Raw genomic sequence first — 27417 nt, 5'->3', positions numbered from 1 at the left:
TCTAGAAACACTTGGCAACTAAAGTCAACTCTCCCTCATCTTTAGGTGAATTATGCAAGATTTAGACTTATCCATGGCAAACTTTTTTTAAAAGTCAGTTTATTAACCAATAGCACCTACTCTGCTTAATGAATTGCTTTGTTGATATTATTGGCAGTTTGGACCCTGCCTACTTAATTATTCTGTACTAAAGTAATCAATCTCCTTTGTCTTACCAAGGGCAAGGCCGAGGTAAATTATGAGACACAGAAATGCTCCTCCCATCCCTTCTTTGTTAGAATCTGGCTAGAGGAGAACAGAGAAACAAAAGGAAGATAGACTGCAAGCAGGACTGCTTACTCAGCAGTAGGTCTGACCTGCAAAGGTCAATAACCAGAATCCAAGTAGGCCAATATCCACCCCAATAACCAATGTCCAGCTGGCTTTGGATGGTGTTCCTAATCTTAGAAGTCAAAGAGGTATTAATCACCCCTACGTGCACCATCGTCTTTTGTACATTATTATTTAATCCTCACAATATAAAGGTTTACTTTTAGTTCCAATTTACAAATGAGATGTTGAGAACCTTCAACTCAGCTTAGATATAAAGGAACCAGAATCCCACCCAGGTCTGTCTGACTCCACGGCCCATGCCTTTCGCCACTGAACTATGGTGCAGGACAGGAACATTCCATGTCAGAGAGGGCAGGATCACCTCCATTCCCAGGGCCAGTCTGTGGAAGCAGGATCTTTAGTTCATGGCGAGACAGAAAAGGGCCATGAGCTGCACCCCAGGCTAAGAGCAAGGGCAGCTGAGTGGGCCCAGGCCTAGCTAACTGTTCCAGGGCCTGGTACACATATGATCTATGACCCACAGGTCAGTGAGTCTCACTTCAGGTAAGGTACTGCTCATGGTATCTCAAAAGCAGATAAGGACCTAACTGCAGATAAAAGGTTGTGGAAGAATAACTTACAGTCCAACAAAAATTATCCAGACTATTAGACACATACAACATTATCTACTTCATTCATTCTACTAATACTTTTTTTTCAGTATAACCCCAGAATATAATGGTCATTGTATTCATTTTCTATATGCAATATAAAAATCATCTTAAATATATCCCTCTTCTAAACCCATAATCCTGAACTACAGGTGAGTTAATCAAGGTGCTGTCCTGTTAGCAATCAGGCTTCACCATCACCAGATTTACTCCTCCCTCTCCCAAAAGGTTGTTTCTTCAGTTAACTCCGCCTGGGTCCTCCTGTTCTGGCCTTTGGCTCACAAGCATAGCTGAAATGAAGAGGGTTTCAGGGAAAGCACAGAAACACTGTGAGCCAGGCAGCCCTGAGAATCAAACGATGAGGCAATGATGCTCCCATGGGGCAACATATCCTTCAGTCTGAATACTGGATGTGCTGTCTAGTCAGGCCAGGGTTCTTTTAACAAGATTTTATTAAAGGTCTTTATAGAGCAACATCCAGACTCCAAGTCCAGCTGCCAAGGAGACCCCATAATGCTGTGGTACTGACTCCAGCTTCTCACCCTTCTGTTCAAAGTTGGTGGTGGCTGGTATCTCATTTTGGAGTTCCACAATGCTCATGTGGTCAGGAAGGGGCTTCTTAGGGCCAGTCTTGCCACTTGGGTCCCCAGGCAGCATGGTCTTCAGTTTGATGCCCAGCACACCCTGTCTAAGCAGCTCCTGGTGCATAGTGGTGTCAACATAGTAGTTAATAGGCTCCCAGACCATCAGGTCATCCACAAGCTTCATGGATTTAACCCTATGTCCTCAGGATTTCCCAGTACTATGACCTTGCAGGTTTTGGCCCCACTCTCCATGATGAACTGCAGCACATCATAGCAGGCCATCCTCTGCACAACAAGTCCTCGTAGGAGTCTATAATGCAGGACTCTGCCTGGGCAATGGCACACAGACCCCGTGTGGCCACATTTTCAGTATAAAGTTCTATATTGCCCTCAGAGAAGCCAAATCTGTTTTGAACCACAGCAATCTATTCCAGATCTGCTGGCCCTTCTCACCAAGAACATTCTGCATACTGGTGGCCAGCATAATGATTTCTGTCCTGGTTGGTATAATTCAGATCTCAGCTAGCCAGCTCATGAGTGAGAAACTCGCTCAGTTCAGCTTTGAAGATGCCATTGGTGACAAATTTGTTCATCTTAGAAATTTGTACCGCCATCTTGCCGCCACATGCTGCCATAAGGGAAAGCTACTAATATTTCCTGAGTTTGTACTATGTACCAGAAGCTTTTCTGAGTTTGGACTTCTGTGATCTAAATTCGAGTAGTCTAAATACGTAGTATTGTCTATCTCTCCATGTTTGCACTTACTTTAACTACCCTATTCCTGAGTTGTGTTTCCTGAAACTTGACTGAAGTAGAAGTTTTCCAAGTAAAGGAGGCGAAGGGAATTCCAGGCCAGGAAATAAGTGGCATGAATAAATGACCTGAAATGTGAAAGATCTTTACCTGCTTTGGGGAAAGGTGAGAAGTATCAGATGGGTGAAATATAAGGTGCTGGACGTGGTGGGTGAGGATGACAAAATCACCATCTGTATTTACTCTGTGGAGGAAGTTTCAGGAGGGAGATGGTGCAGATGTAACTGAAAGTAGGTAAGACTTTTGTGTTACCTTACATCCAACTCCTTCCATCTCAGTTGCCTTAGCTTTCCGTCCATTTCATTCTCAGGGAGAATGTGCTTTGAAATCCAATCATTTGAATTTAGGATCTGTTCCAAGGAAGGCTTGATTTCTGGGTGAAAAACCTGGATGGGTTCCCAGCTTCTCCTCAGTTCAGCCTTCATTCACAGCATGCTTTCCTCACTCTCTTTGATGTGAACTTTCAGAACATCATTGGATGTAGCCAACATTCAAGCATCAGTTCAATAAACCCATCCCAAACCCAATTCAAATGTTTCCACCATATTTCTCATTTTTGACTGGCCATGTCTTGATCTGATCTACTCAACAGACTCGAGAGTCTCTTTTTCTGGCCATCAGAGTTGCCACTCTAAATAAGAGTGGCTGACAAAGGGGACTAGTTAGGGCTGAAATCCAGCACCAGTTCTGTTCCTCAAGTTAAGGGGTTCAACAGGAGGCGGTGTCAACCCCAAAAATAAAGCATCTGGTTTTTCCCATACAAGGAAACTGTTTAAGCCATTCATGGCCTTTTGGCCCCAAAGAAAAACAGGCCTATATGGCACATTACTATTTCAGTCAGAAAGAATAATGACAAAAGGTAGATAATTTTGTCTAGATGAAAATGAGCTGAACCCTAACAGAATAACAAAATGTGATTTTACATAAAATAATACAATACATGCAAATAAGTGCCTGTCATAGGGTAAGCAGAATGATGATGTTTACTTGTTAGTAATATTTTGGCAATAATATTGCATTTTAATTATTATTTATTATTTTTAGGGTGTTGAGAATGATTACACAATTGATTTTAAAAGAGTTACAAAAAATATCCATGGCTAATGTGCTGTCATTTCAGTATAAATTGAATGTAGTGATTCTGATCTATAAAAGAAGACAAACTCTATCATGATTTTTTTTTTAAAGCTGTTGCAAATATGGAAATGTTTTAAGTTTTGACAGAACTGGGTGAGAAAGCACTCCGGAGTTATATTATTCTTGTTAGTTTTCCGGATGCTTAGAATGTTTCATAATTTTGTATAATATATAAATATTCTACTCTCCCCAGACAGAAAAGATAGTCTTGATACTGGGAGTGAGGGCAAGGAACCATTAAGACTAAGTCAAGTGGCTGAGATCTGGCCCCATTTACTTCCTATATGACCTTGAGCTGGTCAATTTATTACCTCTCTTACTAAGCGTTTTTCTCACCTGTAAAATAAAAGAATTGGACTAGATGAACTCTCAGGTTCTTTACTCAAATTTTATGACCAAGTCTACTCTTTGGCAGCTAAGAAAGATGGGGCTAATTTTAATGCATATTGTCTGTCCCCATATCTTGCAAATAACTGATTGCCAAGAAGGGTCAAAGAAGTGCCATCTGCTTCTATTACCGATTACACTGAGAAGCTGCCTCAAGTTTAAAAAAAATAGTGAAAAACAGAAGTTGGCAGGAAATGTGTTGTAAACAATATCACCCCCACATGTTTACTGAATAATTCATAAGCAGTATGTAGTAGAAGCATAATTTTTAAAATGACATTTTCCTCAAATACCTGAATGTTCTGACATCAGTAACAAATGATTTAGTTGGCATTACTTTAAAAATTACAGTCTTTAAAGATTGACATCTCAGATTTAAGTTTATTTTACTCTTATCAATTTCCTTTAAATCAACTCTGCTGTATTATATTGGAATGAAATATTTGCCATAGTTGACTATCCCCCCTTATATTATTTCTCACATGTCCTTTTCTAATGTTCTTTCTGCAGTGAGTGTTTTTTTTCTTTTGAAACAGCCCATTTTGCCTTGCCAATGAGACCCTTCACTTTCAAACTGTGTAAAATGATCTTGCAATTTGATAAATTAATGTAAGAATATTTTATTTAGTTATAGAAGAACTATTACATTAGTGATTTTCAATCTGATACAATGAAAACATATTTGTTCCATTTTCTTTTACTCACCATTACCTTTTGCCCTCTCTACCATTTTATATTGGCTTCCTCAAACTGCAAGTTGCTCCAATTTGTAACAAAACTGTATTGCTGTCTAAATTCTTTCTCAAATAGGATAAGATATACTTATGTCTTCTACTGCATCACCAAACACTCAATCGAAGTAAGATTATATGAGAAATTTTGCACAGCTGTACTCCTACACCAATTACAATTTACAAGGGGCATTAGTAATGGCTGTGTCTCAGAACTTTAATCCAATGTCATCTGAGCCTCTCAAGTGTCCTTCCCGCCTTTAACTGCAATCCCATAACTGCCTCCCCTTGAGAATCCAAGGCACTTCCCTGACAGTTCTCCAATTTGCCAGCACAACCTCCAACCCATTCAGGCCACACACACTTTTTAGAAGAGTGCAGAGGCATCTCCAGATTTTCTGAACAGGAAGGGCTTCTGGGCAGCTTTCTGATTTGAAGAGGTAGTTATACAATGTGACACCAGTATACATAGAAAGTTTGCTATTTTTCTTAGACTGTACGAGCATTTGGATTGTGTTGGGGTTCCCTTCCTCATAAGCCACCCCTTGGTTCCTCAGCTGCTACAATGACTTGACTTCATTTGACCAGGAAGCCCTATTACAATGCAAGTCCCAGGAGGCAGGAATTGAGTCCACTTCTTTGCACGAGCTTTCAGTTGTTAACCATGCTGTGAGATACTGTCTGGCTAGGAAAAAATGGCTTTGTGTACAAAATGAAGATTTCCCTTCATTCGGTCTGAAAATTTTCTATCGACAACTGTCACGATTAGCCATTTTAGAGAACTCTTTTCACTGGCTCAAAAGTATAATGTGTTGAATTTTTAAAAAAACTTTTATTCATTCTTCCATTTATTCAACAAATATTTACTGAGAGCTCACTACTGTGTCTCAGGTTCTGTTGTGGGCACTTTATGAGTACTTGAAATTTGACTATAGAATGACAGTAAAATAACTAAGTTAGTATTTTTGGTGGGTTTTTTGGTCTTATTTCAGCCTATGAATTACAATATTCCTCAATGCTATGGTTTAGGGGTAAATAGAGAAGGGCTAAAGGACAGACCTATGGATAAACAGAATAGACTAGATACCCACCTAAAAGTCTTCATTTGAGCTCACCACCCACTTGTACTTACTGTCTCTCTCATTCCCCCCTCTTCTCCCTCTCTCTCTCTCTCTCTCTCTCTCCCCCTCCCCTCTAAGGTTTCCATTCATATTTCTCACTCTATGCTTAACCTCCTGTCAGTGAGTAATGGGTAGCATACCACCACCCTTAAACTCATCTTCCGCCCTGGAGAGATTACTCACTTAGTTGTAGAGCCAATGGGTCCTCTCCTGGGAAGTGGGCAGTAAGATGAACTTAGGAGAGGAACAGGTTTATTGGGTTGTGATTAGAGAAAAGCTGGGTTAATGCCTGTGAGAAATAACAAGGGATGAGATGGAAAGATCAGACCACCACACAGATCTGACAAAGCCTTTTGCCAACCCGATGAGGGAGCAGTGGAGCAATGCTTTATCGGGCAGAGACGGCCAGCTCCTGGTGCCTCTGTGCTTAGTCGCTGGCTAGTCATCGCCCAAGAAGAGCATTGCTTCAGCTAGAAAACTGAAGTGGATCCTGAAGGCTTTAGCAGCTGGAGGCTGTCAGCTGACTGCACTCCCCATATCTGAACATCAGGTTCTATCTTGAAGAGAAATCCAAGCCCAGTACCCCCAAGGCAACCACAGCTGTGTTCTTGAGCACAAAGCCCTGAGGAAATGGAATAAGACACTCCTAAAAATCAGTCTATGAGTGGGACCAGAGAGGGCAGCCTAAAAGGGATGTAGGAAGGCTGAGAAGAGTGGTCAGAGGAGACACCCAGAAGATCTCATGGGTACCTGAGTCACAGAGGACCCCGAAACACAGGTGAGAACTGCAAGGAGTGAAGGCAGAGAGGGAGCATGAATCTAATATCTTAATAATCTAACCCCAGACCAGGAAACACTCCTGGCTTCTACTGAAGAGCCTGGTGATATTGGTCATTACCCAATTTCTCCATATCGAAGACTCCTTATCTGTACAATGTATTAACGTAACAAGAGTTTGGAAATTAGAGATAAAAATAAAATAGCTACAACACATTAGGTCCTCAATATTTGCCAACCATTATTACTGCCATTATTGTTGTTGCCAGCTGTTCTACTGAAGATCTTGTTGGCCCCACTTCAGAGTTGCCTCAGGTTCCCAGGGCCAGGCTGCTAGAACAGAGACAGGCTAGCTGAGTGAACAGGACAGGCTCTGGAGATGAACTCCCTGACTTCAAATCCCAACTCTACTGCTTATGAGTTGTGAAGTCTTGAGTCCATTAGTGGACTTCTTAGTGCCTCGGTTCCCTACTCGGCAAAAGAAGGATATCAACAGTATCTATTTTCTAGGTTTATTTCAGGAAATATATTTAGTACAGTGTCACTTAGTAAGTGCTCAATAAAGGGTAGCTATTAGCACTTAAAAGGATTTTGCTTTATTATAAAATTAATACATTTATTTAAAAACATTTCAAAAATAGAGTTGTTAGCTAGAATAATACCAAAAAATTCCATTTGATTTTATGTAAAAAGACTGCTTCTCAGTTTGTACAATCCCAAATAAAGAGTACACGCTGCACTTACCCAGAATTCTATGCAGCTTTCTGTGAGCACCTAGTTGTGTTCCTAACATACTCTTTAAATATTTCTTACTCAGTCTTTAATGACTATCGTTCAGATTACTGTAAGGAAAAAGCCTCCATTATCTCCACAAATTCTGAACTTAACTTTCTCCTTGTTTCAACTCAAGAAGCAAAAAGGCATGCAATGGACCCAATGGAAAACGGCTGAAGTGTTTTACTCCTTGGTCTGTGTTTTTAGTTTTGATTCTAGATACATCCACAGACTATATAACATCTGGTTGGAAATCTTTTCAATAATCTAGGGCTTTGCCATCATGTTGACAAAACTGGATGATTGATCGTTCCTGACATTTTTTTTTAATCCAGATGTTTGGATTTCCTGAAGGCCTGGCAAGTGTTGGTTTGTTCTTGGAAAAATATTATGGTGCAAGCATCCTGAAATTCAGAACTCTATTTGATAAACCTGCTCAGCAAAGTGCCCTCCCTATACACTTAATCTTATCAATGCTACTTGACTTGTTATTCAACCAAACTGTTAATTAAAAAAGCATTGAGAGGATTCTAGAGGTGCAATACTCAGGAAATGTACTAACAACAGGGCACAAAAATGAAGGAAAAAAACCACTAAATGGTGCTTATGCATTTGAGATACAGACTCGAATTCCCCAGACTTACCTCACGGCCTGAAAAAAACATGGTTAAGTTTCTCTATCTTATAGGTGAATTATGTTCTGAATGCCCTGTCGGTAGTCAGAATGAATTTACCCATTATCAAAAGTTATAAAGGATGATAAAGTTCCAAGGTTAGTCCACAAAAATCTATTTAACTGGCTACAAAGCAGCGTGTTATTAACTGACTCCCAGAGCTCTGCCTTGAGCCTTCTGGGCTCTGCGTGTCCCTGGGTTTTAAGACACTTAGTTATAAGTAATCCCTAAACTGCTCTAAGCTGGCGCCTTCTTAAACTGTAACCACTGAGCTTGGCAATTGCAGGCCCTAAGGGCTGACCAGCTGTGGAGAGTGGGCCGAGTGGTGGCTCTGTTGCTAGGCAGCCTCCACCTCAGGAAAGCAAGATTTAAAACATGTGGACACACCAGTAATATTTACTACCTTAATTTTCCCTCCAGTCTATACGTCCTAGAGTCTAATTTCATAACACCTGATATTTCCCACTTTTAATGTCTTCCTAGTCTTATTTTTTTCTTCTCCATCTTTTAGTGGTTGGTTTTTAAAAGATCAATCTGAGGAATTTTAATATGCAATTATAAACACACAATGGTCCATAAATTTGATTCCTTCTTCCTTAACACCAACAAATTGAGTTCTGGAACCACCAATAATTGGCCAAAAATATGAAAAATGTTGGTGATTCAATGTGACTTAAAGAAAAGAAAAAGTAAAGAACACTCACATATACTAAATGTGACATCGTCTTTATCGCATCTTTATTCATTGTTTTGTGGCTCATTCGCAACGCAGGCAGTTGTTCCCATGAACCTTCCCTGATCCCACCTCCATCTCCAGCATGGCTGTGTCTCTCCTGTGTGCTTTTATACTTTCTTATGCCTCTCGCTGGGGTTGCCCTTACCACACTGTCCCTTCGATTAGACTGTAACCTTCTTGAAGCAAGAGCTTTGACTCCTCTGTCCTCTCATCCACAGCACTGTGTACAGTAGGTGCTCAAGAAGTTTCTATGAATAAATTACCCTCTATGAAGCACGGAACAATAAGCAAGATGTTTTATAAATATTTGGATTTATAATGTAATACTATAACTATTTTAGAATTATAGGTATTACCACGTTTAATTCCAGCAAAAATCTTGTAAGTATGCCTGTTGCCAGTTTAGAGGGGTTGAGTCATGTAATCAGAAAGGGTCAGAACTGGACATGAAAGCCGGGAAAAGGACCTCCAAAGCCCTGTGTCCACCACTATTCTGAGTTGTTTGTATGAGCTATTGGCCAAGCAGGATGATGCCTTATTCACTTTGTTCCAAAATAAGCCATCTCTTTGTCTTCTTCCATTAGTAGGTAACCAAGACTTAGTGAGATTTGCTTGAAATTATCTTGTCTTAGACATTACATTTAAGAGTCAAGTACACATTTTTCTATCAATGACCAAGTGACATCATTAACCATGTAGCTTCAATATAACAGCTGAGAAATAATCTCATCAGATCTCACAGGCCCTGGGCATGAGCTGCATTGGCTGTATATAGGAAACCCTATCTTCTTTGTTATTTACAAGATCTGGTTTTTGTCAGCTGTTAAAAGGGCCTGGAGACAATGAGAAGGTCCCTCTGGCCCTCGTGGGCACCATCTTCATGAATTAACAGATAAAATACAGTCCTCACACACTTGGAAAACACCACCACCTTGTATTCTCCCTAGTCGTAGATTTTCCACTCACAGGGTCCAGGATCAGAGAGGGAGTCTGGAATCATTGAACGTGACAGCTGCAAAAGGCAGAAAGGCAGAGCTCACTCATTTCCAAATGGCAACAAAATGCTCAGGAGAACAAGCTTAGGGCCCCAATGACCTGCTGCAGAGAGTGACAAGATTAAAAAGGATAAGACACTACTGCCAAGATGCAACAGAACCATCTCAGAGAACTTGGAAGGTGACTCCAAGACATATGGTCAGAGCATGGACTTCCAGATGCAGGATGAGGCCTGCCCTCAGGGATCAACAGGAAGGCTTCAGAGAGGCCTGTGAGTGTGAGACACCTGGAACAAGCAGGGTGAAAATCAAAGCTCATCTCTTAGCAAAGAGGAAATCTAGCATGGTATTGGCCAGGGAAGGGAAGATACCCTGGATTGCAGCCTAGGACCGAAGTTGCCCTCATGGTGTTTGAGGTCAAACGGAGCACTTTATCCTCAGAGATCCAGGTTTATTCAGTGTATTTGAAGGATTAGATCATTATAAGAAGGGACACATCCATGTCTACCAATTTTAATCCCTCAGAATTTTTGCCTCCAGAATTCTCTGCAGAATATTACAGCCCATTTGGGGACTCCGTGCAGAAACCCATGTTCCCAGGTGGTCTAGGGACCTCATCCAAGTAAAAGAATGTCACCCTCCTTCTCAGGTAATTCAAACTCTGTTGACACTTTCTCTGCTGGCTTATGTACAGCTTCAGAGCTCAGTTAAGGAAGCTGTTTCTACATAGTTCCTCTGACCCATGGTAAATCTAGAAACTTGCCCTACCAAAGAGTAACCAGGAAATGAACTCTTCAGGTAAACAAAAGTCCTTTATTTAAAACCTGATTCTTTAATGAAGAGGAACATCTGTCCTTTAGTCTAATAGTAAAAGCATGGTCTCTCCCTCTCCCTCTCTCTCCCTCCCTCTGTTATTATTTTTGCTAAGTCATATTTTATAAGTGACAATAGGTTGCAGAAGATTATGTTTAGCATTGCCATATAACTACAGCTCAAGACTCTATGAATTCAAATAATAAAAGAGGTTTTGTGACCACTAAGAAGAAACAGTTAAAAGACAGAAAAAAATGCAAGATGTAGGCTTTACTAAAATTTTCTGAATGCTTACTATGTTATGCAAAGTGCTTATGTGCTGTGACAGTGAAAATTTTCTGAGTTGTAAGTCATGGCAATCCAATTTAAACTAATTATGCAAAGTCAAGGGAATTCATTAGAAGACCTCTAGAGGGTTGCACCAAACCCAGAGTGAAGATCAGCCTAGACTCAGGAGCTGGGGCTGGGTGTCCTGACCCAGTCTGGACCAAAGAGTCCTTTAGTCCTTTTGTAGGGAACCAGCACAGACTCTCTCTCAGTCTGCTCTTCCCTATGCGCTTGATTCTTCCTTCTAGCTGCAGTCCTTCTGCTCATAAGTTCACAGCCCAGACCACGGTCACCAACAGTCATCCAGCTTTATATTCTACCATACAAATACTCAGAGGGGGACATTGCCCTACTTTCTGTCTGTCTCTTTCTCTCTCCCCTATTTTCTGTCTGGGCCCTAAATGAGTCACTAAATTAAGTGGTCCCAAATTAGGCTTGAAGATTGTGAATGGCTAATAATACAATTTAACTGATTTCAGGAAAAAATACAACAAAATTTCCATGATGTCACTAAGGATAAGAGAGTGAAAGAGAAAACACATAATATTACATTAAACCACAGGGTTCATTTCACACAATTGAAAAGTACAAAGACTTGCAAATCCATGACTGGAATTACACAGAATTATGAAAAATAAGAACGGCGAGAAAATGAATAAAAATGCTACTAAATGTATGTGCTGTGAGTGTATGTGTGTGTGAGTTGAGCACCCTGGAATGCAGCAGAGATAAAACGAGAAGTGAAAGAAGCTTTGGGGAAGATAACACCCGTGAAAGATAAAAAGAGGCAGCAGGACTGGGGCAGAGTGAAGCTCAGATCACCATGTAAATCTGACCAAGTCTCAGACAAACTGAACGGCAGCTCCAAAGCAGAGACTGCTATGAGGGGAGGCTGGTGTTGAACAGAAATGGCCAGGCCCTTGTACCCCCTGCTATGCTCACGCACTGGCTGGAGGCTGCCCAAAAGAGCAGAGCCACAGCTTGAAAGCTGAACTGCATCCTGAAGCCAATAACAGCAGGAAATGGTCTGCTAACCGCACTCCTTACGACTGAATAGCAAATTTCTTCTTGGAGAGAGTTTTAAGTGGCACAACTCCACTTTAGCAGTATATAAATGTAGATTGATAGCAAGGTGGAGAAAAGCCTGTGTTCCCACCAGCAGAGAGAGCATGTTCATTTTCTTGCATTTTTGCCAACACTGAACATTACATGTGGTTGATTTTTTTTAGATTTTCAAGTTTTCTGTATATAGTATTTTCCTGTAATTAAAAAAAAATTTTTTTTTTTTTACTTCCATGACTATGGTTACCAAAAAAGGTAGAATGATATTTACTATTTTCAGCTGCCTAGAATTGATTCCTCTTTGTAAGGACACCCAGTTTTCAGTTTTTATTCTGGGAGAGTCACTTCTCCTGAACATGGTACGTGTCAATGGAAGAACAATGCCAGTGTTGCAGGCTGAACTGTGTCCACGCACACGTACACGTACACGTACACACACACACAGATTCGTATGTTGAAGACTTAATCCCTAGTACTTCAGAATGTAACTGCATTTGGAGATAAGGTCTTTAAAGATGTAAATTAGAATGAGGTAATTAGGGTGATCTAATCCAATATGATGCTGCCTTTGTAAGAAGAGGAAACTGAGACACAGACATGTACAGAGGGAAGACAAAGATATGGAGAGAAGACGGCCGTCTACAAAATGAGGGGAAACGCCTGGATCAGATCCTTCCGTCACAGCCCCCAGAAGGAACCAACCCTGCAGACGTGTTGATGTTGGATTTCTAGCCTCTAGAACTGCAAGAAAATAAATTTCTGTTGTGTGAGCCCCCTGATCTGTGGTGCTTTGTTACTGCAGCCCTAGAAAATGAACATAAGCAGGTTTCTGCTTCTCCTTATGAAAGAAGAGGGGAGCAGATCCTTCCCCCAGGTAGAGCTGGGAGAAAGCTCATGATATAAGCTTGGCCGATCAGAAGCCACTCTCAAGACCCTGAACCCCACCCTGAGGTGGGTCAAGAGGCAGAGGCGCAGTTGGTGGTCCCTGGTGGCTGTGGAAGGGGTGGCAGCAGTGGCAGTGCTCCACCCAGGTCACTATGGCTGTGGACAGCTTGCTATGCCCCTGACTCTTTAGACAGCACCCCTACCTACCACCTGCCACCCCTCTTCTCACAATATTCCCCTCCCTACTAACATCCCTCAAGTAAATTCTCCAGTCAGGGTCTGATTCTATTGCTTTCTACCAGGATTCCCAACTAACACAGAAAGTCTATCCATTACTAAATAAATCAGTTTGGCAGCAAAACTCAGGGTGGAGAAACTGTTCATTGTCCAGGTAACAAACATAAACATATCATTTACCTCCCTTCAGAAAAAAAACAACACACACTCCAGAAGGTAGGTATAAAATTGCCTTGTTCAATGGTTCAAGAAGCAAATTTTGAGACATGACTACTAAGAAAGATTTTCCCATAACTATTATGTTAGAGAGAACACACCTGCCTTTTCACATTTTTAACCATTCCTTGTAAAGTGAAATCTTACTGCATTTGTCCTTGCCTTCTTCACAATTTGAATTTAGCAAGTCACAGGTAAGGATCTGTGAAACTAATGGGACTCTTCACAATCTGAGGTGGCACTTAAGTGGTCAGGTTCTTTGGATCCAAGTTTTCTATTTCTATTCTGAGAAAGAACAACACAGACAGACCTCTTTCTGCACTAGCCCACAGACCTGAAGTCAAAAACATAAAATCACATTATCTCAAAATCCTGAGCTGATACAACTAACTGCATGGTACCTGGATTTGCTACTATTTAAATAACTGTATGTTAATAATGTTGATTAATAATGCAGTACTACCCAAAGTAGATTTCTAACAAGATAATTTACCCTTGGTCTAATTCTGGTCAATAATTTTTTTAGTGACTTACACAAAGATGTAGAAGTATGCTTTTCAAATTTAACGTGCACAAAACTGAAAGAGATTACCAATGTGTTAGATACACAAGTTAAAATTTTAAATGATATTGATGAACACAAAATGCAAACACAAAAAGACATTTTTAAATGTCTTGAATTCAGTATCAAAAATCTTGCATTTAGTACCGAAATTTCACCAGCAATATATGTGGCTTTTAAATGCTCCAGACAAATCATTTAGCTGAGAAAAGTATAAAAGAATTAGTTGAGATGTAGAAAACACACAAAGCAATACCCTACTTTTATAAGACTATTGATGTGTACATACACACGCATATGGGTGTGTACGTATTTAAACACATAAAATAAGAACCAGAAAGACAAATTCCAAATTGTTGAATGCTTATCTCTAGGTATAAGTGTTTAGAAGGGAGAGGTGGGAAGGGTCTCTCTTGTTTGATTCTACATATTTATCTATGGTGTGAAACTATTACCAGAATAATTGATTCATGTATTAATTGTACAATAAAAGATTAATTGACCAAGTATATAAGGTGTTGGTTAAAAACTCTGAATTTCACCTTAGCTTTAAGATACAATTTTTATGCCCAAATTACAGGAAGAATTAGTTCCAGGCTTCTCTGGGCTAGTCAAACTTCATCAGGAAAAATGTATTTGATCCTCAGAAGAACATTTGCCAAAATAAGGTGTATACAGGAGAGGAAATACATAATGGTTAGGAATTTAGAATCCATTGCATATATTGGGAGAAATTGAACTGACTAACACAAAAAAGAACAAATTAAGAGGTGATTGAAGACTTTGAAAATATTTCAAATGACATCAAAAAAGGGGTCAAGAGTTTTAAGTAGAGGGTGCAACTAGACTCAGTGGAATTACAGGAAGGCAGGTGTTAGGTCACTAACAATTAGAGCTTCCCCCAAATGCAGTACCCTTCATCTCTGGGTGGGGCTAGGTGACCATTTGACAAAGATGCTGTAAAAAGAATGCCTCTGCTCTGGGATAACACTAATTATATTTTGTCTAGGCTCATCTCTAGTAACTTTTGTCTGGAGTACACTTTCTTCATAGGTTCAAATTATCACACTCATGTTCTGTATTTGTTTCCTAGGTGGCCCATATGAAACTACCACAAACTGAGTGGCTTAAAACAGAAATTTATCGTCTCACAGTTCTAGAGGCCAGAAGTCTGAAATCAAAGCATCAGCAGGACCATCCACTCTCCAAAGCCTCTAGGGGAGACTGCTTCCTTGAATCTTCTGACTCTTGTGGTTGCTATTAATCCTTAATATTCCTTGACCTGCAGATCAATCACTCAGTTCTCTGCCTCCATCTTCACATGGCCTTCTCTCCTGTCTGTGTCTCTATTGATTCTTACGAAAACCCCAGTCATTGAACTCACCCTAATCCAGCATCTTGATTTAACCAGTTACATCTGCAAAGACTTTATTTTCAAAGAAGGTTATAGTCTGAGGTTCCAGGTAGACATTTGTGTGTGTGTGGGAGGGAGACATTATTCAACCCAGTACATGTTCAAATTATCATGAATTCTGAAACACTTGACACTGAATGAGTTTGTTCTATACTTGAAGCCCAAGCCTGTGCTCATAATTCTGAAGGTAAATAGGATAACCATGGAGATAAGAAATGAAAGGGATAGTGGAACCACTGCATACGGGCAATGCAGAAGAGTCTGAGGTCTGGAGCAAGAATAAATAAATATGAAGGAAGCAAAGTGCAAAGACAAGGGACTTTCTATGAAATTGGTATAGTGTTTTATATTTGTAATTTTTATGTTCTTAGATGTCCTGGCAGCATGATGTATCTCTATAAATATATATATATACATATTAAAATTAGTTCACTTTCTTTGTAATCAAAGATAATGCTATTAAGAAAGCAACCTATTTGTGCTTATAGATGTGGACGTCGGGGCCATCTCTCTATGAACAGCCACTTCCTGGCATCCCACTGCAGCAGATTACTGAGAGCTGGAATGATTCCCAGGAAAGTAGATAGGAATTTACTTTATTTTCTCATTAAAGTCAGGCAATTGCAGCGTAAAGTATAAATTATGCTTCCACTTAAATTACATGCTTTCTTTTAACCAAGGGAGAATTCTTTTCTGTTGTAATCTTCACAAGTGTATCTATAAATCCATAAATGAAAGGGAAAGTTTTTTTTATATTCCCAAATAAATACCAGCATGAGATTTTGCAGCATGCTAACATTTAATCGTGCCTCACTGAGAAATGACTATTCCATGTAAGTGATTTTTCTAGTTAATTGTCAGAAGCTCCTGATAGAGCTCTTTTTCTTTGAAATTTCAGCCATACTAATGAGACTACCATGTAGATGTATTACACTTGCCTGCACTGGTGAATAGAGCGCAGTAGATTATATCTAACATTTTTTTCTTATGATTTTAATTGAAAGTTACACATTGGTAGTGGGCTGAATGGTGGCCCCCAAAAGATGTGTTCACGTCTGGTCTGGGCTGCACTGTGCCCGCCGCCTCCAATTTGTATGTTGAAGTCCTAACTCCCAGTATGTCAGGATGTGACTGCATGTGGAGATAAGGTCTTTCAGGAGGAAATTAAGTTAAAGCGGGTCCTTTAGGGTGAGCCAATCTGACTAGAGTCCTTATAAGAAAAGGAAATTTGGACACACAAATGGGGCACAGGGACACAGTGCAGAGAGGAAAGAACACACAAGGACATGATAAGAAGAGGGTGGTCTGCAAACCAAAGAGGGAGGCCTCAGGAGATATCAAACCTGCCAACACCTTGATCTTAGGCTGTTAGCCTCCAGGAATGTGAGACAATGAACTTCTGAGGTTTAAGGTACCTAATATGTGGTTCTCTGTTTAGCAGCCCTAGCAAATCAATACAATGCTCAAACCTCTAGAATCTGTGAATAGTACCTTACATGACAAAAGAATGAATATACCTTTCATGGCCAAAGATATGGTTAAGTTAAGAATCTTGAAGAAAGGAGCTTATCCTGGATTATGTGCGTAAACACCAAATGCCATCACAAGTATCCTTACAAGAGAGAGGCAGATAGAGTTGAGAGAAGAAGAAGGTGATGTAAAATGCTGCAACCACTAGCCAAGGAATGCCAGCGGCCGCCAGAACCTGAAAGAGCCAAGGAACAGAATCTCTCCAAGAGGCTCTAGAGGGAGTTCGGCCCTGCCAACTGCTGGCCACCAGAACTGTGGGGAAACAGATTTCTGTTTAAATTTGTGTTTAATTGTTATGGCAGGCTCAGGAAACTAATACAGGAACATACTTGGCTTTAACGCACTGATGTTCTATGACTTAGTGCATGGAGTCTCTAGCTGACTACCCTGCACTTGATCGTAATGGAAGCACTTGCTCTTTTTCTGGCTGTCTCAGTGATGAACACGTTATTTTCATAGATTCACTCATTTAACATAAAAGGAGACACACAGTATGGAGACTCCTTAAAAAACTAAAAATAGACTTACCATATGATCCAGCAATCCCATTCCTGGGCATATATCCAGAGAAAATTCCAATTCAGAAAGATACATGCACCCCAATGTTCACAGCAGCATTATTTACAATAGCCAAGACATGGAAGCAACCTGATTGTCCATCAACAGAGGACTGGATAAAGAAGTTGTTGGAGATATATATATATATAAATATAAATATAAATAATATAAATATAAATATATATCTCAGCCATATAAAAGAATGAAATAATGCCATAATGCCATCTGCAGTAATGTAGATGGACCTGCAGATTATCATATTAAATGATGTAAGCCAGGAAAAGACAAATACCATGTGATATCACTTATATGTAGAATCTAAAAAAATGACACAAATGAACTTATTTACAAAATAGAAACAGACTCACAGACATAGAAAATAAACTAATGGTTACTGGGGGGGAAGGGGAGGCATAAATTGAGAATTTAGGATTTGCAGATACTAGCTACTATACACAAAATAAATAAGCAACAAGGTCCTACTTTATAGTAGAGGGAACTATACTCAGTATCTTGTATAACCCATAGTGAAAAAGGACATGAAAAAGAAAAAAAAAAGTATGCACCATTAATTACTTTTGAGAGTCAAAGGGTATTAGGAACTTCCCTATCCCCGACCACTTTCCTTTTCTCAATCCTTTTAATCTATTTTTTTCTAAAATTTATTAAATAATGGTCCATATACTTAATAATTAAATTTATTTTAAATTAATATTAGATCATTAAGAACAACTCTATGTGCAAAGTTTATGGCTTCACAAGTATCATTTTCTTTTTCTGACACCAGCTCCTTCAAATTTCAGATAAATATTACATTGTTTATCATATTTTTGAGGTTTCCAGAAGGTTTCCACAAGTCTGATTACCAGCTATGAACACATGAGTGTAAATTTATCAAATGACTTCCTAAAAAATTGTTTTACGTTTTCCCAAAAGGAAATTTTATCCTGTAAGTGTTTTATTTAGTATCTTTGTTGATTCTTTCAGAGCCTGTTTAAGATTTTGAAAATCTAGACAATCCTTTTGATTCATTTGAAGCCAAAGAATGGAGTCTGGATTGCCAACATAAAAGTAAATTTGCTTCAGCATAATTTTAACTAAAAACAGAATTACAGTGCTTAACAAAGAAAAACTCATTTGGAAAAACAATACAGTAGCTTAAAATTTTTACTATGAATAATTAGTAACCAAGGTCATAACATTGGCAATCAACTTTAATCTTATAAGTATTTAACATGTGGCTACTTGATGCCATGCATCCTGCTAGAAGCTAAGTGCTAGAGATTCATATAATATATGTGAATTCATGTATGTATATATTCATATATATATTATACAAACACATATATGTATATACATATAATGATTTCATGTAACATATAAATCTTTATATATTACATAAAAGATAATACACTAAAGACTCTCTGGTTCTTTGGACATCCAGGAGCAGAAATTAGCAGAAGTAGCCTGTTGTCTTAGAGTCCAGTGAATAAAAGGACAAGAAGTGCCCCACGAGTGGCAGGCCAAAGCAGTCTCAGTGCTCGAGGCCAAGACTGGAACGAGGGTCTAACAACTGTGCAAGGAACCTGAAAAAACCTGTGGCTGAAAGCTACCTGGAGCTAGAAGTTAAGTAAACCTGTGATCTAAAGGTGACAGACTGGACCCCAAGGTCATGAACCAGAGCAAACTATCCTCTAAAACAGACTCACAGATATAAAGAGCAAACTAGTGGTTAGCAGCAGGGAGACGGGAGGCGGGAGGAGAAAATTAAGGGTAGGGGACTCAGAGGAACAAACTCCAGTGTAAAAAATAAGCTACAAGGATACATTGCACAGCATAGGGAATATAGCCAATATTTTATAATAATTTTAAATGGAGTATAATCTATAAAAATTCTGAATCACTACGTTTTATACCCAAAACTAATATAAATATCATAAACCAACTATTGATATAAATAAATAAATGATATTTTATTTACTATTAATTAAAAAAAAATAAGTGCATGATAGTTTCATAACCTTCTAGGAAGACAGACATTTCCTCCATTCTAGCATCTAGGATATAGCTTAAACAAGTGACAATTCAAATATGCCTTTCTTGATTCTTTAGTCCATTCCTCAACATTATCCATATGTTGATATTTCATTAATTAAAATAGAACCTGGATCTTTAAAGCACGCTGCCAAGTCTGATACCAATTTTGTTAAATCACTCATTTTCTAATCTCTTGAAATCTTTTCCAACTTTATGCCTTAAAAATAGGTCATTACCCAAAAATTCTAGATAGCACATGGAGACAGAAGCATTGGCCAAAATGAAATGAGCCTACCACAGAAAGTTCTGCTGCTCTCTTATAAAAAAATTGAGTTATATATAATGCTATTTGAAAAGCACAAATTAAATGGTAACATTAGACTAAGGGTGTCTCATCACAGAAATTTTAATTTCATCCTTAGTTCTGCTATTTGACTTCTGCTGTCTTATTAGTAAGTTTTATGACTTAAAAGCTCAACGTAAAAGATTTCAATCCCAATTTTTTCTGACTTTAACATGCCCCAGAAGTATAAAATTCTTTCTTTTTCATTCCTAGAGGGGGAGTATAACAGTTATATTATTCCTAGTGAGTTTCCCCAATTTTAGCATTCAATCTGAGTCAACTCAGATAACAAATCTTTGTGCTACATCTGCACTCAAATCAGACATTTAATTTTCAGGATACCATATTTTAATCAGTCATCTGGGGACTCTTATCTGTCTTCAGTCTGGCTGTTTCAGAGGTAATTGGCATTACCAGAGCACTGAGGTTATTTCTGCTCTAATCTCAATGTTAGCGAATTAGTGTATCTGAAATCACAGATACAAAATGACCCTGAGTGTCTAACCTGAGAGGTGGTGGGGCCAAGACCCACTTTGCATAAACTTATGAATGGAACCCTCTATAAGGATAGGAAGAAACACAGTGCTTCCACTTTTCATAGGAAAAATAACAAAGCCATTCACATCCACCAGATAAACACTAATTCCAAAATTCCGCCCTGTGATGAAAATACTTCCACCACGGTCAAATTTAAGCTTCCAGCATGATGTCACTGAACACAGAGTTGGGAAGAGATGCCAACAAACAGCTCTTGTGCCCATGTGAGCTGATTCCAGCACCCCACTGTGCCAAGACACAAAAAAAGACAGTCAAAAAATATGTAAGTGCCTGTGAGGTACCAGCCATACCAAGCCTTGACCATACAAAGTCGTATAGGGACAAGAGATATGTTTCATTTGCTTCTGTATTTTCCCAGAATGTCAACTCTAGTGTGGGTTAAACAGTGGATGCTCAAAACACGTGTGAAGAGAACTAGTGAAATCACTCACAGAGTTCATGCTCAGTGTCTATTCTGTATGAGTCCTTCAAGATTCACCTCAGAGCTCACCCAAACCTCAGCCTACATTTTTCAACATACCAACACTGATGCCCAAGATACATTTGTATCTTCTTCCAGTCCTGCTGGTTTATTACTTAATCCAGTTTCTCTCAGCTTTCAAGCTGGATTCCTTTCTTGGCTACAATTTCACCCCTCTCTCAGTTCCCTGGCCCTCTGTGGCTTCCAGGTCCTTCTGTCCCCTGTGCTACCTTACGTAGCTCCCACTAGGTCATCAACACAAGTGGGACCCAGATCCTCAGAACACTCTTAACACACCTTTTTCTGACTCGTCTTGCTGTTTAACTCTGTCTTCTTTGAGCATTGTCCTTTGAGAATAGTAAAATTCATTCAACTTTTCTTGACTCTAATCTCTTGAGTCTCACTCCCCAAGGCGCTTGCTGGTGCCAAGCACAGCTTCCTCCTGAATTCCCTTAGTGTTCCTAGCTCCTCAGGTGCAGCTGCTCTTTAATTTGGCATCATGCTGAGTTACTCTTGGAAATTCCTTTTAATTAGTCATATTTGAATCTGATTTTATGTGACTATTCCTTGAGGTATGATACTGATTGACTCTTTTTTTAATGAGACAAATTAATAAAATGTCCACTGATTTGATTTGCCTATACTTAGTGAGCCATCCTCTTTCAAAATAGGCTCCAATCAAAGCCACAAATCTTTAAATCACTGGGTTACCTCACAATGATTGTTATTCTTTTTCATAATTCAATCACTCTATTCCATCTTCCCCCAAAATGTAAAGAGCAAGAATGTCACTCCATTCTGTAAATTAAAGCCTAGAGGAAAATTAGGAAAGAAGCTGCAGCTCACTTTAAGTAAACCCAGCAACAAAAATTTAAACTAAAGACCAAGAAAACGTGTAGGTGTTATGACAGTACCAAAATTTTCACTCTAAGATTCCTTTGGAACCTCCCTCCTCTGCTTTCCATAGCTTGTTTCTAAAATTGTTAGACTGCTACTGTCAAGGAGTCAGACCCTGCTCTCATGGAGTTTAGTGAAACTAGGACACAGAGCACAACCAACTCCAAGCCTAGTCAAGTCAAGCAGTGGCAAAACAGAATTCAGACCCAGCCACCTGCTGACTTGGGAAATGTGGCCTTCAGGATCTGAGGGATAGCTGGTGCTGCAGCTCAGAGACCAGGACAGGAATCCTGAAAGTCTGACCCAGGTCATCAAGCCTAAGAAGTACAGGAGTGAAGCCAAGGAATTAAGCGAGAACTCCAAGTCCAGCCTCAGAGAGAAGGTAAAATTGGAGAATCAAACCACGCACAGAGGGGTACCTGAGGGTCTCAAAGATCCGCCATGGCTGCCTCTGGTGGGGGCCTTTCCAGCCATATACTTGTGACCGGGTTAACACCTATTACGCATGGAGTCCTTGCAGAAATATAAATTTCTTCAGGCTAAATGTATTAATATTGTTCAACTTTAGAAATAAGGGCTTACATTTTCATGTATGAATCTACTGTTTAACATTTATGAATCAGTCCATTGTTACTGTGTGGTGGAGGCTTACATGAAATGGTGAAGGTCTGATGGAATCTGGCACTCTAAATTTTAATAAGAAATAGTGGGAAAGAATCTCAACAAAATAAATAGTAAAAGAGATCAGTGATCTAAAGAGGTTTTTTGGTAGATTTTTTGTTAAACAGTTTAATTTTTATAAAAATTCATAAAATGTGAAGGATGAAGATTTAAATTGAATAATTTTTAAAATGTTATCCTTTTTAGTGAATGATATTTTATAATCAAAACTTGGAACTTATAATCAAATTCCAAAGAAGTTATAATACTCCAAAGTCAGGAGTACACAATTTTTAAAAAGTGTATATTGAGATAATATTTAAGCTAAAGAGTCTAGTTTTGTCAGATGCCTGAAATGTACCACCTAGATGTACCAGCAAACTAAAGGGACCCCAGCAAGAGGGCCTGATATTATAGGGTTCCTAAACCATCATTTATATCCCCCATTTATGAAGTCACAAAGCTCTTGGTTACCTCAGTACATTGGTCCTTCATCAGGTTACTATCAATATAGGGTTTTTAAGATTCTAGTCAGAAAATTATGAATTCTGGGTTTTACCTGTCTTTTGGCATCAAAATAATACTTCCCAGAGGGTCAGTCACCATTTTACAAACAGATGTAGAACACCAATACATGAAAACTTAGAGGAAAAAACCACCAAGTCTTTTTTTTAACCACCAAGTCTTTCGAGTTATGGAAATTACAAAATAAAACTTTCCCACTCTGGAGATGGCATTGCCAGTATGTATTTTTAGTCATAAACATGTCACAATTCAGCTTTGCACACAAGTCTCCATAACCACCTTCTTTTTCATAAAAGGGCAGAATTTGTCTGCCTTGCCTTTCATTGGTACATCCCTGCAAGGTCTACTGCAGTTGGGGAGTGGTAAACAGTGTCAGAAAAACAAGCTTCAGTCACAAACAAAGCATCAGGAGAGGTGGGACCCAGGACCACATGTCTGTGATGTTGCCATCTTCCACCAAGCTCACAAAACAGGCACCAAATCAGCACAGGCCTCGTTTAGTCCATGACTAAGGCAACGGCTTCAAGCAAATTCTATCAGGTCACCAGGCTTATCCCAGACCACCTCAGAGAAGCTTCAGAAGGACAAAATAAATCAATCACCTGAACAACAGAAATTCCAACTTCCAAGACCATCCTGGCACAAAGAGGAGAATGTGTCTCAGTGAGTAGTGATCTAATGTATTTAGTAATAGATAGTGCATTCATTATAAAATACATCGTCTACCTCTTTTCCTACAGCCCCTTGCTTACCAGCACTCCTTAGCCACCAAGTGATAAATTAACAGTGCTAAGGCTGCAGCAAATAGGCTCAAATCTCAGTATCAAAGTACATTTCCTGGGCTTGCACCTGGGTGACTGCCGGTTCTGCTTATCTGCCAGCCTAGCTCTAGTTAGGGAGGTGTCCATTCTCGAAACAGCTCCTGAAGGGCCCCATGCTACCACGCAACAGACATCATCAGCTCTGTCTCAGGAATTTTTCGTTTTCCATTTAACTTCTATGAGCCATTATTTTTAAGCAGTTCATATATTTTGGAGCAGATTTCACATCATCATTTAGTGGAAAAGTTAGTGGGCTTCTATTATGAAAAGTATTTGGAGTCATGAGGTATCCAAAAAGGGCATGGTCCATGTATTCCAATCTGACTCTGTTTGTACCTCATTGACCCTTCTTCTTGTAAGCATTTGCCTTAATTTCCATGGAGCAGACATATGAACAAGTTCCCATGAACCAGCTTTGGGCAACTTGACATTAGGGAGGCAGTGAGAAGCAGAAAGTCTCTCTCAAGTCCATTCAGCAAGAATCCACTGAGTACTTACAATTTTCCTACACTATGCTAAGCATCCTGAGGCAAGTACATTTCTAAAAAAGATTCTTTGACTCCAAGTTACTTATAATCGTGTTGCGGGAATTCATACATTAATTGGCAAACAACAAAGGAGGTAGAATATGATTGATGCAAGAAATCCCCCTACGCATACATGCTCCAGCTTCTGGAATGTGAGAGGATGCCAAGACTGTGAATTCCATCTTCCCTCTCTTCTTCCAAAAATGGCCCTATCCTTTCAAAATATACTGGACCTTCAAACTCTTAAGAAAAATGCTTAAAATTCCAAATAATTATCCCCACTTTTCCCTCACATCATTAGGCAGTTGGCATTTTTCTTCATATATGGAGGGATGAAGGAGGAAACTGGAAATGAGGTCAGGATTATGGAGTTCCAGTGGAAGGACGTGGAGGAGTACGAATTCTATGCACATGCTTTAAGGAACTGTGAGATAGCTGGCTGAGGGCAGGAACATGAGGACAACACCAGAAGATTCAGTTTCCTGCTCAGAAGAAAATCAAAGGAGCGTGTATCTGATGAGACTGATGGAAAATTGGCCCATGGAGTTACAAGATTGGTGACAAGTCAATGTGAAAGAAAAAACCCACCTCATCCATCAGTCATTCTATTTGAGCGGCATCCAGCATAAGTATAGCCAGTACTAACTGACTATGCAAAAGGATCAAACATCATTACCATTTAATCTGTAACAGTGTTCTTCAATTTAGTTAGAGTGGATAATCCTATATGAACAAATTAGCAACTTAAATTATTACATACATAAATGCAGCGAAGGACATGATATTTAGAGTCATCATTTTTAATAGAAAAATGTGTCCGTAGGGAACCCTCTCCACAAGCTATACCAGCACAGTAACTGCAACCATGATTAACTTTGGTTAAGTGGAATTAATCAAAAGTCCAGTAGCTTAAGTCACCCAGAAGCAGAATTTGGTTGAGATGTTATGTTCAGGCTAACCTATCCAGATAATGTGTATTATGACTCGATCCCACAGATAACTATGTGGGTAACTTAATAAGCATTTTATGCTAGCTTCGTAACTTGATTCAATGGAGAAGGAATACAGACCGGGCAGTGGATGAGAGGACTATTAATCGGAAGTGATAGATTTCCAAAACTTAGCTCCTCTGTACTCATCCAGGGCACCGATTCGATCCCTACACAAGGAATGTGATGTCCACACATATATCATTAGATTCACTTTCCAAAATGCCAACAACTCCCAGTAATTGAATACTCACTGTAGGCTTAGTTTATAAACACTAAGTCTAATCTTGCAACAACCCTGTAACATAGGCTTCGCTGTTGTACCCATTTTATAAATGAGGAAGTAGAGACTCAGAAGAGTTAAATGAGTTGCAAGGTCACATAGGTAGTAAATAACCAAGACAGGACTGGGATGTGGGTCAGAGGATAAAGTCTGTGTACCCCATCCATGAGGACAAGCTGTATGGCAGGTAACAGAGAAGAAAAGGATACAGAAATAAGGTCTGTCTCTCCCTGGGCAGTTGGTCTTGGATCAAAAACTCCTGGAGGGCAGGGCAGCATTTCTTCCCACCTGGTTCTCCTTGCACAGCACTGAGCTGTGGAAGCAGGTGCTATGGGAAGTCATTTTGGTAATGAGAACAATTGAAGAAGCAAGAATGCAGATGATAGGAACCTGATTCCGTGTTTTGCCTCTGAATTTACAAAAGTCTTATGAATGATATACAGGAAACAGGAATATTTGAGCCTTAGTGACAACATGCTACTCTCCATGTATCTGTCAGCACTGCTAGTTTAATGGACAAACATGCAAACAAAGGAGGCATTAAATCATTGCCAGAGACCTCCCTTGTCCCAAATATCATTGTATTGGAGGAGGAGAAAGTGCAGATTTCTGAGTATCTCACCTTCCCCAAACCCAGTGCTCCTCTACGTCTCCTCCGCACCTCAGACCTCATCAGTCCTGGAATTTCCTGTGCAGCAAAAACCAAAGGTAAAATAAATGCCGAACAGCTATTGCTGTCACTGCCTTCCCCACAGTCATCCTCCTATCAGCTGTTGGCGGAGCAGACTGTGCAGGTTGACGAGATCTGAGGAAGAATGAGGGATGAGATGTCAAGTCAGGGAACACGGCTGCCTGTGCCTGGAGGCTTCGACATGTGCATTGAAAACAGTGAGCAAACCCAACTGCAGCAACAGAGGGGGAGAAGCAGGACACGAGAAAAGATCAGCACACTCTGCGGGCCGAAGACCTCCCTCCCTCTCCACCTCAGCCCCAAACACAAGTGGGTGGGTAAGTGTAGGCAGGGTTGGAGGACAGTAAATGAAGAGTACTTCCTTAGACGCTAAGATCTCTAATTGCACTGGACCACGATCAGAAGAGTTCTTTAACCCCAGAGATTTCAGCTCCAGGTCCAGTGGCACAAGGGTCAGGACACAAGGACTGAGAGAGGACTGCTGTGAGGGGCACCATGTGATTGCCCAGGACAGTGTAGGGATCTGGCTAGCCACTCAGAGTTGTAGATCTAACCAATACTGTGAGTGAGCATTTAAATGTTTTAAAAATTTTATGAAACTACTAGAATATAATTCTTCAGTCAGGAAGGACTTCTGGGAAATGACAGCAAAGGTAGGAACAATAAAGGAATATTATAAAAGAAAACTATAAAGGAATTGTCTATATACAATTATTAAATGTCTAAGCACCAAAAAAAAATTATGACAAAATAAAAAATCATGAAAAATAATTTGTAATCTCTATGACAGATAAAATGCTATGTCCTTAAAATGTAAAGAACTTATAAGGGAAGACAAACACCTTCAGAGAAATATTAACAAAGAAATAATTGGGTAATTTACAAAAAAAATACAAATGGCAAATTAATATATAAAAGTATTTACTTACAGTAATAGAGTAAAGAAAATCAAACACTGCTTTTCAATAATGAATTTGGCATATAAAAATACTGAATGTTGGCACAGCTGATTTTTATATGGTGATGCAGCATTTGTAAGTTGCTATAATCATTCTTATGTTAGTTTAGTTTACACTGGCTGCTATTACAACAAACCTGACAGTGAACAATAACTTAAGTGTAAATGCACGTATTTCCTGCCCATATTAAGTCCAAGGAAGTGCTCCCTAGTGGCAGTAGGCTCCTCTCCAAGCAGCGATTCAGAGACTCAGGCTCCTTTCTTTTCTCCTTCTGTCTGGTGCCTCCACCACCTTCAACATGGTGGCTTACTGGTTCACAGTCAAGTAAAAAATGGAAATAGCATGGAAAAT

The 27417-nt window shown here is 39.5% G+C and overlaps 1 long non-coding RNA gene and 1 pseudogene across 1 annotated transcript; both read right to left on the bottom strand.

Annotated features, from left to right (window-relative positions):
• Window positions 1-1436: 1436 nt before the first annotated feature.
• On the bottom strand, window positions 1437-2181 carry LOC102517757 (annotated as a pseudogene).
• A 3383-nt stretch (window positions 2182-5564) lies between these two features.
• On the bottom strand, window positions 5565-26514 carry LOC116668845. Its single transcript, XR_004326039.1, has 3 exons — window positions 26504-26514; window positions 23549-23553; window positions 5565-5756 (listed from the first exon to the last, which is right to left on the bottom strand). It is a non-coding gene; the product is annotated as an uncharacterized LOC116668845 (long non-coding RNA).
• Between the last annotated feature and the right edge of the window lie 903 nt (window positions 26515-27417).

The sequence above is a fragment of the Camelus ferus genome, chromosome 15 (genome assembly GCF_009834535.1).
Source record: "Camelus ferus isolate YT-003-E chromosome 15, BCGSAC_Cfer_1.0, whole genome shotgun sequence".
NCBI classification, from domain to species: Eukaryota; Metazoa; Chordata; class Mammalia; order Artiodactyla; family Camelidae; genus Camelus; species Camelus ferus.
This window is presented reverse-complemented; position numbering and strand designations above follow the sequence as displayed.